Source organism: Natator depressus, chromosome 1 (assembly GCF_965152275.1).
Source record: "Natator depressus isolate rNatDep1 chromosome 1, rNatDep2.hap1, whole genome shotgun sequence".
NCBI lineage: Eukaryota > Metazoa > Chordata > Testudines > Cheloniidae > Natator > Natator depressus.
The window spans coordinates 191,664,915-191,679,804 of record NC_134234.1 but is presented as its reverse complement, the minus strand read 5'-3'; the positions used below and the strand labels follow the sequence as shown (position 1 = coordinate 191,679,804).

At 45.3% G+C, this 14,890-nt stretch overlaps 1 long non-coding RNA gene across 1 annotated transcript in view; it reads left to right on the top strand.

The window, feature by feature from the left end:
• LOC141984228 (uncharacterized) overlaps positions 1–14,483 on the top strand; it is a 97,578-nt gene extending 83,095 nt beyond the window's left edge. The window contains exons 2-3 of the long non-coding RNA XR_012638696.1: positions 13,254–13,320; positions 14,093–14,483. This is a non-coding gene — a long non-coding RNA (uncharacterized LOC141984228). The remainder of the gene's footprint in view (positions 1–13,253; positions 13,321–14,092) is intronic.
• Positions 14,484–14,890: the final 407 nt, after the last annotated feature.

Here is a 14,890-nt window from a genome sequence, read left to right as displayed (position 1 = left end):
CTTTACTAAAACAATTCTTTCCTAGGCAGACCCCAGGGGAGAAATCCTACTTACTTTACTCACACCAATAATCTCACTGAAGTCAACTCAGATAAGCAAGGCAAAAATAAAATAAAATAAAATAAAATTGGACCCCTGGCCTGGAAAATTTCAGGCCAAAAGGTGAAAGTTGTGAGAGACTTAAAACAAGGGCTCAGAATGGAAACAATGTCAGTATTAATGTAAATTATAGTATCTTCATCTGTAATAATACTTAGAACTTACATAGCACTTTTCATGTTCAAAGCACTCAACATGAAGGAGTTGGCGGATGTGATTGCAGAGCCATTGGCCATTATCTTTGAAAACTCATGGCGATCGGGGGAAGTCCCGGATGACTGGAAAAAGGCTAATGTAGTGCCCATCTTTAAAAAAGGGAAGAAGGAGGATCCTGGGAACTACAGGCCAGTCAGCCTCACCTCAGTCCCTGGAAAAATCATGGAGCAGGTCCTCAAGGAATCAATTCTGAAGCACTTAGAGGAGAGGAAAGTGATCAGGAACAGTCAGCATGGATTCACCAAGGACAAGTCATGCCTGACTAATCTAATTGCCTTCTGTGACGAGATAACTGGTTCTGTGGATGAAGAGAAAGCAGTGGACGTGTTGTTCCTTGACTTCAGCAAAGCTTTTGACACTGTCTCCCACAGTATTCTTGCCAGCAAGTTAAAGAAGTATGGGCTGGATGAATGGACTATAAGGTGGATAGAAAGCTGGCTAGATTGTCGGGCTCAACGGGTAGTGATGAATGGCTCCATGTCTAGTTGGCAGCCGGTATCAAGTGGAGTGCCCCAAGGGTCGGTCCTGGGGCTGGTTTTGTTCAATATCTTCATAAATGATCTGGAGGATGGTGTGGATTGCATCCTCAGCAAATTTGCAGATGACACTAAACTGGGAGGAGAGGTAGATACGCTGGAGGGCAGGGATAGGATACAGAGGGACCTAGACAAATTGGAGGATTGGGCCAAAAGAAATCTGATGAGGTTCAACAAGGACAAGTGCAGAGTCCTGCACTTAGGACGGAAGAATACAATGCACCGCTACAGACTAGGGACCGAATGGCTCGGCAGCAGTTCTGCAGAAAAGGACCTAGGGGTTACAGTGGACGAGAAGCTGAATATGAGTCAACAGTGTGCCCTTGTTGCCAAGAAGGCCAATGGAATTTTGGGATGTATATGTAGTGGCATTGCCAGCAGATCGAGGGACGTGATCGTTCCCCTCTATTCGACACTGGTGAGGCCTCATCTGGAGTACTGTGTCCAGTTTTGGGCCCCACACTACAAGAAGGATGTGGAAAAATTGGAAAACGTCCAGCGGAGGGCAACAAAAATGATTAGGGGACTGGAACACATGAGTTATTAGGAGAGGCTGAGGGAACTGGGGATGTTTAGTCTACGGAAGAGGAGAATGAGGGGGGATTTGATAGCTGCTTTCAACTACCTGAAAGGGGGTTCCAAAGAGGATGGCTCTAGACTGTTCTCAGTGGTAGCAGATGACAGAACAAGGAGTAATGGTCTCAAGTTGCAGTGGGGGAGATTTAGGTTGGATATTAGGAAAAACTTTTTCACTAGGAGGGTGGTGAAACACTGGAATGCGTTACCTAGAGAGGTGGTGGAATCTCCTTCCTTAGAAGTTTTTACGGTCAGGCTTGAGAAAGCCCTGGCTGGGATGATTTAATTGGGGATCGGTCCTGCTTTGAGCAGGGGTTTGGACGAGATGACCTCCTGAGGTCCCTTCCAACCCTGATATTCTATGATTCTATGATTCTATGTTCTCCACAATTGCCACATGACTATGCTAGGGATATTGCAAGAGAGGTATGATGAAAGGTAATGTAAATCTGGATGAATTCTAGAGCTGATTGGAAATTTTCCAGTGGAAGTTTGTCAGTAAATGCAATTTAATCAGAATCAGAACTTTCCACAGGGATGTGTCATTTTCAAACCTGGGTAAATGGGCAACAAAATGGCAGATAGAAAAGGAGTACTTGTGGCACCTTAGAGAAGTACTCCTTTTCTTTTTGCGGATATAGACTAACACGGCTGCTACTCTGAAAAATGGCAGATGAAATTCAATGTTGATAAATGCAAAGTAATGGACATTGAAAAACATCCCAACTATATGTACAAAATGATAGGGTCTAAATTAGCTATTACCTCTCAAGAAAGAGATCTTGGAGTCACCATGGATATTCTTTGAAAACATCTGCTCAATGTGCAGCAGCAGTCAAAAGAGCTAACAGAATGTTAGGAACCATTAAGAAAGAGAGAGATAATAAGACAAAAAATAACATAATGCCACTATATAAATCCATGGTATTCCCACATTTGAATGCTGCATGCAGTTCTGGTCCGCCCCATCTCAAAAAAGAGATATTAGAACTGAGAAAGGTACAGAGAAGGGCAATAAAATGATGGTTGTTAGCTAAGATGGTCAGGGATGCAACCCCCTGCATCGGGTGTCCCTAAATCTCCAACTGCTAGAAGCTGGGACTGGATGACAGGGATAATTGGTCTGTTCTGTTCATTCCCCCTGAAGCATCTGGCAGTGGCCAGTATCAGAGACAGGATACTGGGCCAGATGGACCATTGGTCTAACCAATATGGCCATTCATATGTTCAACTAAACTTTGTTTTTTTAAAAAAGTGTTTTGATAAATAGGAAATGTTGTTTTTGTTATTCCCCAGTGGTATAAAAGGGAAAGAAAAATGGTTTATTTTTAAAGAGCGCAAGAGAGAGAGAAAATTCCCAACATGCTTAAAAAAACAAAGCAAAACAACTCCCCTCCACACACACACACGCACACACCCCCACACACCCACCCAGATCTGAACAAAACTGAAATGATTCATATTTGAATCTTTTCATGGAAAAAATGATCATCTAATACAGTACTTAGTAGTAATAATTAGTGAACTTCAGATGGTTTGGAGTCTTGAGTTTTCTTCTGTTAAGTTTGTGTGCAAAACTGAAATTAATAGATTTTTGGTGTAAACTATGCAAAAAATTGTGTCTTTTTCAAACTAGGCAGTTTCATCCAAATTCTGCTTTCAGTTTTTCAGTCTTGAAACTCAAGAGAGCAAACCCACATGAAATGATGTGAACAGAGTAAAGGTTTGTATAGCCCCACCTGAAAACAGAAATGCTAAGATACACTCAGTTCCTCTACTAGGCGAGGAGCAGACTTCATCAATTTGGTTGACTTAATGTACCTCACCACACACACTTAAATCATATATCATTTGAAAGCTTATTTTGCCTACTTTAAGATGAAGCTGGAGCTGTCAAGTGGTGCCATTACCATAGAAATGGGGATAAACAATGACATCATCAACAAGTTAAAATGACCACTTTGAAGTATTTGCATTTGTTTGTTAGTTTAATGACTGTATAATTTCAAGACCTAACATTGGATTTCATTGTGACCTCAAAATATCACAACACTCTAAAGGGTAAAACAAAATCTAATAATACATTTGTACAAGTATCATTGAAATGTAATGGTGCTGGTGACATTTCTAGTAAATATTATCATCATCTTGTTCATCATTATGTTCTCTGTTGAGGGTGCATGGTTTACTGTAGTCTTCATTGGCTTGGCATTTACACAGTTCTGTGCAGGTAAGATTGTTCTTAATACAGACACAGTTGATTGTGCAGCAGCCCCAACTGGCATAGGCACAAATAAGGCCTTTTAGAAGCTTAGATGCCACTGAGCCCTTCAAGAATGCAGGAATTAGTTCTTCATTCACATTTTTCCATTCATTTGCAATGGTGTTCCAATATCTGGTTTATCTTTGTGCGAACACATCCAAAACTTTGTGTAACAAGATGCTCTTTTGGCATGGTCTTCAAAACTGTCCTCATGTGGTAGGAGTTTGGGCTGTGACTTGTCCTTTTTGATGGCTAGACTGAGGTGCAAGCAATTCAGGTCTCTGTGGTCTCTTTTTCTTTTGCTGGTCATGCAGCACTGCCAGCAACTTCCTTTCTGTAGAAATTGCAGCTTGTCTGTCACTCTCTCCAATTTGGCAAGATTTCTGAGGTGGTAAACTCCCTTTGTTTTGACAACATTAAAACAGATTTCCTCCCACCCCCATACTAAACAGGGATGAGACAGAATCATATCTGTTAATGCATATAGAGCAGGAAGTCAGGAGTGAATGCGTCACAAATTGCATGCATGGGTATGAAGTGATGCTTGTCAGTTGTGCTGATAATGGTACCTGTTTCAATCCACCTTATCTTTGTGTTCCATTTTTGGAATGTAGTGAACAGCAAGGACCAAAACATCTGTGTCAGACTTAAATACTATGGTTCCTTTGATGCACAGAGATCCAAAAGCATCCTTATGTCCACTTCCTCTTGAGTATTGTTCAAGTCTTGGACTTCAGCACCTCTAATGATGATGGACTTTGCTACTTCACCATTGGAAAAGCCTCCAGCAGGAAGAAATGTTAGTGATAGGTGTGCTTCTACATGCTCGGGTGCATTTTGAACCATACATTCACAAAGGAATTTTACAAGTGACTGCTTGCTGGATGCAATGTTTAGAAACATTTTCCATGGAGGCACAGGCCATCCACCAGTCACCTGGTATTTCTTTCCAACTATAGATCCTGTCCAGTGCAGTTTTTCTTCAGTTTTCATAGAGTTACTGTTGTCATAGCTGTCAAATACTTCAATTAGCTTTGTCAAATCCTTTTAGGACCTGCCTCAAGTACTCAGCAGCCAATTAATCAAGTGTGTGGAATTTCTCTCCAGCCGTCATTTATACAACAGCCGTGGCATCTCTGATGTAGGCTGTGCTTTCTTTGTTGCATGCTCTTAATTCATGAATTCTTTCAGCTTGAGCTTCCAGCTGATGCCCCAATTCAGTTTCTGTTCTTCTAATTTCTCCATTAGTTGCCATTGAAACACCATCTCTGCATCTTGCTAAGGACAGGGTTCAGCGGAAAACAATTTCTGAATGGATAGCCCCAATTTCTGGATGGATAGCTACTGTGATTGTTCCTCCCTTGCCAGACTTAAATTTGGTCTTCTTGTTCCTTGTCAGCAAATGTTCTGATGCCAGATTTCTTCACCTGGGCTGAAGAAACTGTGTGTCCTATTGAATCAAGTGCACCTCTCACAAATCTCTCCATTTGTTCTTCACCAACATCTGTTATTTTCAGTAGAGATTCTTGCACATGTGATGTTATATGCAGTCCAGTAGATATGTTGATAAGCACCTTTGGATGTGATTCGGGGTCAAATGAGTTTGTCATAGTGTTGGTGACATGACTGGTAAGAGCTGTAACATGCTTTTCATCTCACTTCAGTGCAGAGTCTGTGGACTGTCTTCACTACTCCTTGTTAGGCCACTTCTTTCTCTCATTACTTCTGCATTTTCACTCAGGACATGTCTTGTGAGGGTCCATCTGACAAGGGTTGGCTTCTTTCCTGTCAGTCCTCCTGTCCCACTGCTGCCTTTTGAGCCTTTGTGACAGAGTCCTGGTAGCTAGCAGGTGAGCCAGTACTCTGATCACTCTGGCATTAATTGGTTCTCCCAGAGGGTCTGATTGAGTTATAGAATGTAATGAGCTAATCAGGGCTGGCAGGCCAGTGAACTAAAGGATTAATTTACCCATCAGCTGAGGGCTGATGAAAAGGTACAGGAAGACTGTTCAGGGAGAGAGAGGAGTGGGGCTGACTGAGCCCAGACTTAGAGCTCAAGGAAGGCAGACCTCTTCTCCTCTTGCACCCTGGGGAAAGGGCTGATGGTACAAGGGACATTGTAAATAGTATTGCCACACAAAACTGTAAAGGTGTTGGTGGAGGGAATTTAAATAAACTGTGCAGTGTGTGTATGTGATATTGCACTCCATATGTTTATGGAAATATGCTTATGAATATGAATATGATGTTTCTGGAATATGCTTTATGCAAAAGGTCTCTTGAAAGGTATCATTACAAAGCTTATAATCTACTGAGTGTGTTCATTCTATTTGTATGAATGTATCATTCTTGTATCTGAAGCATTACTCTGAAGTCCTATTGTAACTATGCAAAGCATGGGCCATTAATGGTGGCTTAGAATCTTGATGGCTCCCATTAACTAGGACAATTGGTTGTAAATGGCTGTTTACTTGTAAGCCTTCCTATATATGTGGGTGCCAGCCAGTGAGTAATGAAGTCTCACAGGACATGTGAACATGTTACATGGTACTGGAATCCATCTTAAACCTGGTGCTTTTCCATTTAGAAGGAAGGGTGGGAACCCAGAAAGACAGACAAAGGATTCCCGCCTTGTGCCAAAGCTATAAAAGGTGGTGGAACAGAACAAAGGGGGCTGCCAGTCATGAGAAATCTCCTAGTTACCACCTGAGCTGAAACTAACAAGAACTGTACCAGGGGAAAGGATTGGGCCCAGACTAGGAAGGAGTCTAGTTTGTGAAAGAAGCTTATTGGAACATCTCTAAGGGTGAGATTTTACCTGTAATCAGTTTCTTAATGTATTAGGCTTAGACTTGTGTGGTTTCATTTTATTTTGCTTGGTAACTTACTTTGTTCTGTCTGTTACTACTTGAAACCACTTAAATTCTACTTTTCATACTTAATAAAATCACTTTTGTTTATTAATTAACCCAGAGTAAGTGATTAATGCCTGGGGGAGCAAACAGCTGTGCATATCTCTCTATCAGTGATATAGAGGGCGGACAATTTAAGAGTTTACCCTGTATAAGCTTTATTCAGAATAAAACGGATTTATGTGAGGTTTGGATCTCATTGGGAGCTGGGTGTCTGGGTGCTGGAGATAGGTGACTTGCTGAGCAGTTTTTGGTTAAAGTCTTCAGTTTTGGGGGCGTGGACCATACCTGGGTCTGTGTTGCAGCAGACTAGCATGTCTGGCTCAACAAGGCAAGGTTCTGGAGTCCCAAACTGGCAGGGAAAACGGGCTCAGAGGTAGTTTCAGCACATCAGGTGACAGTCCCAAGGGGGTCTTTGTGACCGAACCCATCACAGGGTACTTAATTGGTGGAGTATGAGCAGTTTTTGTAAGGCTAGTGGGGAAGAGTGGAGCACACACTGCTACCATCTTTAACAGTTTTCTCTGTTCCCACATCACTCCAAATTCCATTGAAAGAACCAGGAGTCTGATGCACAGCAAATTCCCCAGATTCAAAGGCACTGTGTATTTCTTCATGGAGATTTAACACATCAGGAATGTAGATGGGTATCTACTTGGTGTAGCTGGGCCTGTTTGCAGCAAAGAAATATGGAAACATGGCATGCTGTGTATATGTATGTGAAGTTTCTAATCACCTTCTTGGCTTGTCTGGACATTTAGAAGTAGCATCTGCCTATCCTGGAAAAAACAATCCCAGAACTTGAATGTAGGAGACTGGGCATCCCCCATGTCAGAACTTCCTCCAGAAGTGGTAGCATATGCTGAGTTACAGCATCTTCAGGCTCTTTAATGACATGTTGTAAGGACTCAGTGTCTTCAGACTCAAACACCTTTTGCGTGTCAGCCACCATTTGCCAAACAAATGCTAGAACTACATGAGTACCCCCCATCTGCTTAAACCACTTAACAAATGAATAATGTTTCAGAGCACTCAGGCCACATCAAGCATGGTTGAATAGCTTACCAGAAAGCATTTGCTCTTCATTACAAGCTGCATACACATCAGAATCAATAAAGTCTAGCAATCCTGGGTCTCCCCAAAATTTCCCAGTGCATTCAGTAAAACAGCACAGGGTGTGAAAACCACTCAGGTGAATCATATTGGTATCAAGTTAATTTGAGAGAGTCCATTTCCTTGCTGAGCAACAGCATTCAGCTGCTGAGGTCTGAACGGCATGCTGCTGTCCTAGAGCTGCTGACATTTCCTTAATTTTAGCATTGTCCTATAGACAGTGGCCATGACAGCTAGTTTGGAATCCACAATAGGTGCACATGCAACTGCTGTGTAGTTTCTCTTCTTTGTTGTAAGCTTGTGGTTGAAACTACTCCAAACTGGAATAACCTGAGTATGACCAATATCAGCATCATTTGACAGTGGTAGAATATTCCGAGGTGGTAGTCTTTAAAAGACACTAGGACAGATCTTGGACATTGTTCATTTGCAGGTGACAAGAGTTGTGAGTGAGCTGGTTCTGGATGTGTTCTGGTTTTTCAAATGCTGTACAATGCATAAGAGATTTTGATTGCTGGGGGAGAGTAAGTGACTTTTCTTTCTCATGCTTCTATGATATTTCTTGTGATCCTGAACTATCTGCATACTGTTCTTGAAATACCACTTTTGCCGTTGAATGGAAGGTATTCTTTCCATCAGTGGTCTCTAGATTGATAGAGACATAATCATCTCCTTCATGGATGAGATTACCAGCATGCAGTGGTACAATTCCATTTGGAATGAACACACCTCCCTGGAGTCTTTCTACTTCAGTGTTTGCAGCACTAGTGATAAACTGCCTCAGCTCATCAAAATTGATGTACAATCCATGAAGGTGTAGCATGTCAATTAAATTACAAGACTCAAACTCCTGGTAGTGTTGTGCAGTAAAGCTTACATGCAATTGCGTGATAATTTTGGCACTATTAAACTTCACAACTGAAAGGCACCTTCATTGAATATCTTCTGAAGGATGATATTCATTGCTGGCTGAATTAATGCCTCTTTATCTATAAGATAAAAAACAAACTCCGGCACCAACTGGGGCACAAAAGTAGCTGATCTCTGTAAACTACAATCTCCTAGCTTTGGATAATATTTGGAGGCTTTCATTTTGGCTATTACCAATCGAAAGATTCAAGTGGCATTATACAAAACCACTTGTTCATTTGAAAGCTGTTCATCAGGCTCACTCACTAGAAGAATGTCCACAAAACATTTGGCAGATACCAAAGGCCAAGGGTCAAGCCAGAGGTCAGAGGCCAGGGCTGAAGCCAGGACTGATAACTGATGGTTGGAAGCAAGGTGTAAGGGTGGGATTTGGAGGAGAGGCAAGGATAAAGCATGGAGCAGGAGCACAGTGGGAACAGGAGCAAAAGCAGGGATGAGACAGGAGTGGAGCAGAAATCAGGAACATGGCTGGGTGCATGGAATGAAATTGCATGGAATGAAATTGCATAATGTTTTTATAATCTTGCCTGTAATTTGCTACTGGGATACCTTGCCGTTTCTACAGTTCAGGGAAGTAGGGCTTTAGATCTTTGCAGCAGCTAGGACAGAAGAGCCGCCTTGTTGAATATAAGATCATTGTCTCTCTCTCTTCAATCAGCTGATAAAGTGCAATGTCACAAGGTTGATTGTATTGTTGCAGAGTAACTGGATGGTTTTGCTTTAGGATTTGTTTTACTCACATAGGTAGAAATGCAGTGCTGAGTGAAAAACTGCATCCTTAGCAATCAAGTCTTCCACAGATATTCTGTGCAACATGTCATCATCTCCTCTTTGAGCTGCTGCTTCTCTTAGTTTGGTAGGTCTTGCAAATGTTTCTATTTTATGAAGTTTCTTGTCTTTCTTGTATGTTTTTTCTCAATCAAACAATGCAACAGGACCAATCGCTGAAGATGTTCTTGCTCTTGTGGTTATAGGTGAACATAATGTTCTCTGATCAGATTCAGAGTCTCTTTTCTTTCCTGGATTAAATGCTATTCCGACATGTGCCAAATTCAACTTGATTGTGTATTTCTGAGAGCAATGCCTGTGATAGAGTATTGGTGGCACATCATCTAAACTAGGAAACTCATCCAGTAGCCACCAATTATAGTTAATCTCTCCTGGCTTCTGCTGCCAGCTTCACAGCCTTGTGTCCTGGTAGCGTTTGACAGTTTTTCATTCTTTTGATTTTCTTGGCAAATAAGACATTTTTGAGTTTGTGGGGAGTCTTTTTCTCTTTGATGTAAGCTTTAAGAGGCTTTTACCTCCATGTCTTAATGCACTTTCACTTCTCTGTAGAGGTAAAATTTCCAGAGTATATTGTTAGGATTACCACTACACTACCAGATATAAATTAGAGCTATACGTTTGTAGGATTCATACAAGGTTTATGCGCTTGGCAACATTCAGGGCACACCCGGAGTGTTGTGCTGGACCTGTGCACACACAGCTCCTCTCAAGGGCATCAACCTTGGAATCTTGCCCAGATGACATGAACCGTGGGAAGCCTCTCAGGACTTGGCTCAAGGCCCGAGGGCAAGGAATGCGGTAGATAGAAATTGGTAAATAAGAATGTTAAACAAAGCCAGTGTATTCCTTTTATCTGTTGGAGAATGTAATGCGCGGGGGGGGAGAGAGAGAATAAAGGGGAAGGTGGAAAGCTGACAGGCAGAAGCCTGTTAGCAGAGACCAGCTGCTTGCTTGCTAAAAGCTGTGTTCTGTCTTGTCATTGAACCGCCACAACTGGCGCCCAAATGAGGGGGCCCTCAGCACTCACCTCGCCCGGCAAGGGTTTCAGACGCGTCACTCATCCGCTTCGCGGATCCCGGTGAGTATTTTTCATTGTGGTAAGTATGGGAAGCTCCCTCTCTGCTTTGCAAGTGCAACACCGCAATGAGCTACAGTATTTGCTGCGTAAGGCTCAGCATGACTGCCCCACTCGAGAACTCACTCTCCTGCTACAGGAGATGAGTGCCCAATGCCCGTGATACCCTGAAGCCGGAACCCTTAAGCTAGCGGACTGGGAGCGGTTGGGCCAGACATTGCACAAAGAGCCTCGGGCGCCAGTGCAGGCTTTACATGCCTGGCACCTCTGCCGTGACGCGATACAGCGTGTCACCTCGGACAGACCCTCTCATGCGAGGCTGGTAATTTCGCCACGCCCGTCGGCTCCTGCAGCTCTCCCCCCTCCTACCGATGCAACACAGTGTGTCGCCTCAGAAAGGCCCTCTCCCGCGCCAACAGGGGGGATGCTGATCCCGCCACCCCCGTCCGCTCCTGTAACCATCCCTCCCCCTGCTTCGCCCCCAGTGCCTCTATTACCACCGCCTCCCTGGCCTTCCCCACCGGAGTTGGTGTGTGATTACCATCCCCCCGTGGGGCCCCATGCTCCGGGGCCCCCCGGGGGGTCGTCTGCGTCTGCTCAGGGGCTTTCGCTGGTGCAACAAATGGTTCACGCAGCGAAGACTCGCTCAGATCTTACAGCAGAGGAGCTGGCTGATCTGGTCTCAGTTTGTCCGGTGACCTGGCAGGATGATGGCCAGGGCAACCAGGTTGCAAACTGGGTCAGTTTGCCCTACTCGGTGATCCGGGAGGTAAAGAAAGCGATTCGCGAGTTCGGCCTGACTAGCACGTATGTACGTGGTCTCATTGAAGGGCTAGGTAGTGGGTACACCCTGATCCCTGAAGACTGGAAGGCGCTGTTGCGCATGATGCTGACACCTAGTCAGTATGTTATTTGGCTTAGTGAGTATCGGCAGATGGTGGAACGCCAAGCCCAGGTATATAGAGAGCAAGGTATCATTTATGAGCAGTTGGCAGGGGAGGGCCAGTTTGCTACTGTTCAGCTGCAGTCTCAACTCCCTCAGGCCGTCTTCCCCGTGATTTCCACCTGCGCCCAGCATGCTTTCCGGAAGGTCCCGGATTCAGGCAAGCCTACCAAAAGCTTTGCCAGTATCCGTCAGGGTGCATCAGAGTCCTTTATGGATTTTACCAACAGATTGCAGGAGGCAATCCTCCGACAGGTGGATAGCCCTGCAGCAGCTCAGGAGATCCTGTTAAAAATGGCGGTTGAAAATGCGAACGAGGATTGCTGCCGTGCTCTCCAGGCTGCACAAGCCTCTGGAATTCTAGAGCTGTCGGACATGCTGCGGGCGTGCCAAAACATCGGAACCCAAGCACATAAAGCTGGGGTTCTGGCCGCCGCCCTGCGGAAAAGCAGGAAGAAGGGGAAGCGTTGTTACCGCTGTGGTAAGGAGGGTCACTTTCAGCGGGAGTGCCACTCATCGACGGCACCCGCCTGCCCCTCAAAGAAGTGCCCCAAGTGTCGGAAGGGCTATCACTGGGCTAATCAGTGTCGTAGCGGGTCGGGAAACCGCACGACGGGTCCCCCCCGAACCCAGGGCCAAACGGGGGTGTTTCCCACTCAGACAACTGTTCCTCTGCCTTAATATCCATAGACTCCATGAGGGCGGCGACTGCCGGAAGTGCAGGGCTTGATTTGATTATGCAGGAGGACGCTGATTTTCAGTTGCCGGGGGAGGTCTGCGCCATACCTACGCAGGTGACGGGACCTCTCCCTGACGGATTTGTGGCTCTGGTTCTCCCTCGCTCACACGCTGGGAAACAGGGTTTTTTTGTCATCCCAGGGGTCATTGACGCCGATTACACCGGCGTTATTAAGGTTCAGGTGTGGACCCATCTTCCGCAGTCGCTCCCGCATGGAGGGTCAATTGCGCAATTGATTTTAGTCCCCTATCAGGTGCCAGCCGCAGAGGATCGAGCCCAGGGCGGAGGCGGCTTTGGATCAACGCTGTCTCAGTTGCCGTCTCACAACACGTCCTCTCCACTTGTTGCTCTAACAATGTCGGTCCGCCCCTCGAAACCTCAGTTAACACTTCTCTTAAATAATGTTCCTTTTACAGGGCTGGTGGACACTGGAGCTGACGTTACGGTGATTCGTGATCCGGAGTGGCCGGTCGGTTGGCCAACAGTTCCTTCTAAAGAGTTGTGGGGGATCGGGGGTAGCAAACCCGGGCGCCAAAGTTTGTCTTGGGTCACGGTCTCTAAACCAGGAGGCTGTGCCCTTGCTACAATCCGCCCTTTTGTACTCCCTGTCCACCTCAATATTTGGGGCCGTGATTTACTTACAAAGCTGGACACCATCCTCGATATTAATATATAATGGCCAAAAATCCTCCCTCACCCACCTTGCCATCCGCATTACCATTGGTATGGCAATCCTTAGAGCCCGTATGGATTGACCAGTGGCCCCTCCCTCTAGAAAAGCTGAAAGCGCTTCATTCACTTGTACAACAATATTTGCATGCACAGCACTTGGAGAAATTACTAGTCCTTGGAACTAGCTGCTGTTATTTTGGCCTTTCAATTTTTTGCTGATTGTCCCTTTAATTTGATTGTGGACACGCATTATGTTTATCAGGTAATTGATCATTTACCCCTTGCCCTCATTACCCCTCAGGTCGATGCGGACCTCCTTTGCCTGTTTCTGTCCTTACAGTATCTCCTCACCACTCATAATTCCCCTTATTTTGTTGCTTATATTCGCAGTCATACCCCTCTGCCTGGGCTACTCACTGAAGGCAATGTGCGCGCCGATCGCGCGTTATGTGATCAGGTAAATTCCCTTTTTTCTGACCCCATTGAAAGCCATGCCTTTTTTCATCAGTCTGCCTCTGTTTTGGCCCGACAGTTTCATATTCCTGCTGATCATGCACGTTCTATTGTTCGTTCCTGCCCCCACTGTGCTGCTGCTGCCCCTACCTTTTCTTATGCCGTTAACCCCAGAGGTACCGCAGCGAATCAGCTGTGGCAAATGGATGTCACTCACGTGCCACAATTCCGCCCCTATTCGTTTTTACATGTTTTCATTGATACCTATTTGGGATTCCTTTGGGCGACCCCACAGCGTGGGGTAGCCACTCCCAAAGTTATTCACCATTTGCTAGCCTGTTTTGCTGTTATGGGTCACCCGAGCCAGATAAAAACGGATAATGCCCCAGCCTATTGCTCCACAGCCCTCTCCACCTTTTGTGCCCAATGGGACGTCTGTCTCAAACACGGGATCCCTTATAATTCCACAGGCCAAGCCATTGTTGGATGTGCAAACCGCACGCTAAAAACCTTGCTTGACAAACAATTAAAACAAGGGGAGCTGCGTCTCCGAACCTTAGGAGACATTCAGCAACAAATGCATATTCTTTTGTTTACTTTAAATAATTTAATGCTGAACGCAGATCAGCAGACCCCCGCGGATCGGCATTTTCACAAATCCGAGGTACTGGAAAGACCGTGTGTCTATTACCGTCAGCTGCCCGATCCGCAGTGGCTGGGCCCAGTACCTCTAATCACTTGGGGTCGGGGATATGCTGCTGTGTCTCTCCCTGCAGGACCGTTGTGGGTTCTGGCCCGGTGTGTGCGACCAGCACTGAAACAGCATGGCGTGGCACCAGGGGCTGTTGAACCCCATACTGGCGTTTCAGCTGACCTTGGAGGAGAACGCGGTGCCTCCCAGGTCGACAACGACGGGACGGAGACGGAGGAGACGTAGCGTCCCAAGCCAGCCCGTGACATGGGGAGCAGTAAAAGCATTGGTCGCCGCGGCTCAACGAAGACTGGCAGCAAACCAACAGCCAGAGACTCTTGAGACTTTGTTTGTGGCAATTCTCGCCCAAATTACTGCTAATTCTGTACTGATTGTATGCCTTTTGTGCCTGCTATTTCCTGGAGGGGTTGATTCGGGAGCGCTTCCTCCGTTACGGGCCCGAATGACATATAACCTATGGGAAAGATTGGCTTCAATAGCAAATGTTACCCACTTTTGTTTATTTGATTTTGTAGCAGCTGAAGAATTGTTAGGTACGTGCCTTATTCCAGGATGTCATCACCCTGAGGAAACTGGGAATGAGATGATGCTCGCCGCTTACTTGAACCTCTCTTCCCAGTACTCTAGCATGGCTAATTGGGGCCCGGCCAATTACACTTTACCTTCTTAAGCTTATTTTTTGCTGTTGCTGTGTGCAATGTATTTCCTTTTTGTTAAGGCTTTGTTGAGACCCGCCCTGGCAGGCTCCACGAGTTATGACCTTGTCTGTCCGGGAGTTAATTGGCTTGCAAATGCAAATTGATGGCTACCATGAGATGGCCGAGCACAAATAAACAAAAAAGGAGGGGATATAGGATTCATA